Source organism: Tenrec ecaudatus, chromosome 14 (genome assembly GCF_050624435.1).
Source record: "Tenrec ecaudatus isolate mTenEca1 chromosome 14, mTenEca1.hap1, whole genome shotgun sequence".
NCBI lineage: Eukaryota > Metazoa > Chordata > Mammalia > Afrosoricida > Tenrecidae > Tenrec > Tenrec ecaudatus.
The window spans coordinates 33,943,359-33,949,358 of record NC_134543.1 but is presented as its reverse complement, the minus strand read 5'-3'; positions in this window follow the sequence as shown (position 1 = coordinate 33,949,358).

Here is a 6,000-nt window from a genome sequence, read left to right as displayed (position 1 = left end):
AATAATTGAATTGTATGTGTAAATTATGTAGCAATAAATCTGTTTAAAAATGAAAAGCTTTCATTTTAAAGTTATTGTAGACTTCTCTGCTCAAATCCATTCACTTAAAAAAATCATTCGGGGGACTCTTACAGATCTTATACCATCCATACATCAATTGTGTCAAGTATATTTGTACATATGTTGCTATCACCATATTCTAAACATTTGCTTTCTATTTGAGCCCTTGGTATCAGCTCCTTGTTTCATTCCCTCCCTTCCCCGTTGATCTCGTGACCCCTTGTTAAATTATAAATTATTATTGTTTTTATATCTTACACTGGCCACAGTCTGCTTTGACCCATGTTTCTGTTGTTCATCCCCTGAGGGGCAGGGGATTATGCACCAGTCACTGGAATCAGTTCCCCCAAATCAATTCACTTTCTCAACTCTCTGAAATATCAAGGCAGTCTAACTCACAAATACTTTCCTGTTTTCAAACCAAATCACAGTGAGGGATTACAATCCAGAAATAGGAAACTGGTTTTTTTTTAAGAAGAGAGTAAGAACTGAGATCTTTACATAGCTGTATGAGAAAAAAAAATAGCCGCTATGGCCTTTAACCTAGTACACACCCAGAAACTTTCGAATGTGCTTAGATAAGACCTAGTATGGTCTCCCAGACATAGCACTGCCCGTTACCCCATTCTCATACTTTGAGCACCTCCTGCATTCTCACCTGTCCCTCATGAGTGCAAGTCTCCTCCCCTTGGTTCTGTGGGATTTAGGGAGCGCAGCACCACATGAGCTACCGTGTACGTAAAGAGAGGTACACAGGTTTCACTGTGTACCCCAAACTTACACTGACAGAAAGAGATATTTTCTACTCACCCATTTCATCTCTTCTCTAAAGTTCGGCATACCCTGCCCTTGAGCCTCTGCCCTTCACTGACTGTCCAGGCTGCCTATTTGAGAAAGCCCCAGAACCAGAGAAGGAGTGTGCCATTTCTCCAAGAGTCTCCCAGAGGTCGGTCTTCTGGAGAGGGGGAGGAGCAGAACCATAGCAAGTGCCCAGAGAGAAGTGCGGAGCCCCACATTGTATGCCCAAATCTGTTACCCCAAACCAAGACCATGAGCAGGAGCGATGTGGTCAATGAACACACTGAAATGACTAACTTAAACTCTCCTCTCCTCTGAGTAGGGTAGACAAGAGAGTGTCTGAGACAGGGTTCTCCAGAGAAGCAAAACCAGGCCACTTATGAGGACTTATGAGTAGAGAAGTTGACATAGTCATGAAGAATTGTAACAGCAAAGCAGTGCACACAGCAGTACAGCGAGCCCAGTTCGACTCACTTTCACGGGTCAGTTAACATACTGAAGGTCTTTCCAATTTACTCAGCACTAGGCACAGAGGCCAAAGAAGCAAAGAGTAGAAACAGATGGTGAAGTGTTGTGGTGGTCAGGAGCTCATTGTGGTGAAGCAAGTCTGGTTTGGACCTCCCAGCCATTACAGAATGGCTGGCTAGTGATGAGGCATGTCCAGGAGTGGTGACATGATTTTAATCGGGCCTCGGGCAGCACTGCAGTGCAAGGTGGAACAGAACCCCGTTGAAGAACAGCAGAGCCAATGTGATGTGGAAGATCAGCTGGATCAGGCAACTTACACCTCTGACCAATATAGAATAGAGAGGCCAGCCTCTACGGGAGCAGTTCTCCACCTTCATAATGCTGCGACCCTTTAAGACAGTTCCCCATGTTGTGGTGACCCCCAACCATTAAATGATTTTTGTTGCTATTTCATAACTGTAATTTTGCTAATGTTATGAATTGTAATGTAAATATCTGATATGCAAGATGTATTTTCATTGTTACAAATTGAACATAATTAAATCATAGTGATTCATCACAAAAATAATGTGCAATTACATATTGTGAAATATTTATTCCTAGTGACAAATAAATGAAAGTTTGTCTTGGAGCATGGTGTGGCATAGGTAACAGTCTTCACGCAGGGTACTAGCATGTGGGTGTATCCACATATGCCGGGTCTGCCTGGAGATAGATAGGGGAGTGGTGTTTCAGTTCCTAAGATCATCGGAAATATGTGTTTTCCGATGGTCTTAGGCAACCCCTGTGAAAGGGTCATTCGACACACCCCCACCAAAGGGGTTGCCACCTACAGGTTGTGAATCACTGCTCTGCAGAGCCACTATATTTTTAAACCACACCTCCAAGGGATGTCACTAGGCAGCAACCTGATCAACAGGCTAAACTCCTCCCATATCTTCTTCCAGGTACTATATCGGCACACAAAACAACTATCACAGGAGTTAACTCCAAAAATTAATCTACCAGAGTCTATGTCTGCTAACAGATTCCTGGAGAGAGCTTCGAATACAGGGATTTTATATGTTTTGTAAAAGGCAGCAGTCTCACCTAGATATTCCATTTCTAAGCGCAGCAGGTTTTTGATGTATTAGAAAAATCAGGAAACCTTGTGTGAAGAAGTCTACATTTTATATGAAAAAGTTCTTCCTGAAATGTCAGGGTTTTTAAAATTAAAAGATCATTTTATTGGGGGCTCTCTTACAACTCTTACCACAATCCATACATCAGTTTTATCAAGCACATTCACACATATGTTGCCATCATCCTTTTCTAGACAGTTACTTTCTTAGTTATTGAACTCCTTGGTATCAGCTCCTCTTTTTTCTCCCTCCCCCTTCCTCCGGCCCTCATCACCTCTTGAAAATTATAAATTATTATTATTTTCAAGGTTTCAGTTGTATCTAAAAGTTAGAGGAAGGGTTGGCAGTCCAAGAGATTTCAGTTCTTCACGACTCAACTCTTGGAATGTTACATGTTCAAACCGACTATCCTCAGGTCTTAGGCCTAGAGATTCTATTTCATTAACATTTTAATTCATTGAGCCACTTCTCAATATTAGTTTATCTCATTTAGGAAAATATATATTCATACTGATTTATTCTATTTTGGTGAAGCACCTGTTTGTCATTAGGTGGTGGCTCGTGTGTTGCTGTGAATTTGAAAGCTGTCACTGGTATTGCAAACACCTACAGGGTCACTGTTAGGAACATATCAACTTAAAATATGGACTCAGTAATGTTCAGCATTCAAGATATCACTCCAAGTCGCCTCACAAGAAGTGCAACCAAGATATCGAACCATCACCACAGGACCGTCAATGACAGTGGGCTTCTTTGGAAAACATCTGGACTAAACCCCTCGTACTGAGAACTATAAAAAACCTAGAGCAACGAGAGCACAGCAGCATACCCATATGCTTGAAGCTTTATGCCACTGCTCTGGGCAAGTGTTCCCCTTTTTTCTTACTATATTGTGATTTGCTGTGTTAATTAACATTTGTGTGACAGAATATAGATCAACAGCAATCTACACCTGTCTCATGTGTATTCTTACCTGCATTGAACTCAATCCCTTGACACAGTCACCCAAATAAACAGGCTTCAACAGTTTCCAGATGAACAACAGACTCAAAAGGAGGGATAGACTTGTTCACTTCAGAGGTATTAGTCACTGAAAACTTTATGGAGCGCAGTGGGACACTGTCATGAACTGAAAACCTCATGAATAGCAGCAGAACATCCTCAAAGTACCAGAAAAAGAGCCTCTCTCTCAGATCGAAGGCACACAAAACTCGACTGAGGAAAAACTGCTTTCTTGTAGTAGAATCAGCCTCAATAATGTGGAGAGAGAAAAGTCTTCCGGAGAAAAGCCTTTGGGTCCTTCTTTTGCTGATGTCCATGGCTAAAAATGAGAAGACACAGCTGTACGCACTTATACATAATTGGAAATTGGAACGTATGAAGTATGAGTCTTGGAAAACAAAGTGGTCAAAAATGAAATGGAACACATAAGAGCAATATCCTAGAACTTAGTGAGCTGGAATGGCCTGCCGTTGGCCATCTTGAATCAGGTTATCATATGGTGTGCTCTGCTACAAATGACAGATTCAAGTTGAATGGCATCATATTCATCATAAAAAAAGACCTATCTTGAAGTACAAAGACCTATCTGTGATAGAATAATATCTGTCTGTATACAAGGAAATCTCACAGTTGAATTTTGCAATAACAACTTCTTCATCAAAAGTACCTTTTTTATGACAATATATAATGCGACTATACGCATGAACTTTTCCAGATGGAATACACAGAAATCTGATTGACAACATCTGTGGGAATAGACTGAGGGGAAGCTCAATATCAGTACCTAATACCATACCAGAGACTGTGGAAAAAGACCATCTATCACTCATATGCAAATTCAGATTCAAGCAAAGAAAATTAAAACAAGGCCACAATTCCACAAGAGCCAAAATACATTCTTGATTCTATCACATATAAATATTGAGAAAATATTAAGAGCGGATTGGATGCATTGACTACCCATGGCAAAGAACTAATGAACTGTGGAATGACATCAAGAATATCATCCTTTGAAGAAAGCAAAAGGTCATTAAAAATACAAATAAGAGTGAAAAGATCAAAGTGGATGTCAGAAGAGACTCAAACTTGCTCTTAATTGTAAAGAAGAAGCTAAGGCAACTGGGAAAAATGACGAAGTAAACAGCAATTTTTTAACTGAAAAGGGGTTTTATAAACTGAAGGCTTGAATTGCAACGCTGAGAGATTCTGTGGACAAAATATTGGCTGATGCAGAAAGCATCCAAAGAAGATGGGAAGATACACAGTTTCTTTAACAAAACAGTTATTCGACATTTGATCACTTCAAGAGGTAGCATATACTTTCTATCTTTTGGCAGTATATGTAGGGAAGAAAGAAATCCAAGTTGCAGTGAAGGTATTAGTCGAAACACAAGGCTTCAAGAATTGATATAATACCAACTGAAATTTTTCAACAAGTTGATCAAACACTGTAAGCACTTGCTTGACTATGCCAAGAAAATTGGAGGCAGTTTTCTGACCAACTAACTGGAAGAGATCCCTACTTTTACTCATTCCAAACAAAAGTGACACAATTGAATGATCAAATTATAGACACATTCACGTTAATACCACATGCAAGTAAAATTTATCGAAGGACATACAAGAATGGTTACAGCAGTACATTGACAGGAAGCTGCCAAAAATTCGGGACTGGCTGAGAAGAAGATATGGAACAATGGATATCTTTGCTGATGTCAGATAGATCTTGGCTCAAAGCAGAACATACCAGGAAGATGATAACTTGTATTTTATTTACTACTATACTGAGGCATTTGCCTGTGTGGAGGATAACAAGCAAGGGTACCCTTGAGAAGAACGATATCTCCAGAACACTTCATTGTGCTCATAGGGAACTTGTACATGGGTCAAGAGGCAGTTGGGTAAGTGCAAAAAGGGATTGCGACATGCTTTAAAACCAGAAAAGATGTACGTCAGGGTCATGTCCTTTTTCAATCATCAGAGAAACTGGATGATATGAAAAAGAATGCAACATCGGGATTGGAAGTGGTTTTATTAACAACCTGTCATATGCAGGTGACCAAACCTTGCTTGTTGAAAGTGAAAAGGACTTGAAATGTTTGCTGATGAAGATCAAAGATAGCAGCCTTGGGTATGGATTACCACTCAATAGAAAGAAGACCAAACTCCTCACAAGGGAACCAAAAGACAACATCGTGATAAATGTAGAAAAGATTGAAGTTGTCTGTGATTTTGTCTTGCTTGCATCCACTGTCAGTGCTAAAGGAAGTGGCACTTAGGGAATCAAAAGATGGGTTGCATTGAGTCAATCTGCTGCACAGACCTCGTCAAAGTATTGGAAAGCAAGGATGTCACTTGGAGGACTAAGGTGCTCCTGACTGAAGTGATAGTATTTTCAATTGCCTCTTATACATGGGCCACCACTTTTCTCTGTTTGTCTGACTGTGGTGACTGGTGTATTGCTGTGGTGCTGGAAGACAGCTGGACCAAACAAAGTGAACAGATTTCAGAGGCGCTTCCAGATTAAAAGCAGGCAATGAGGAAGGAATCT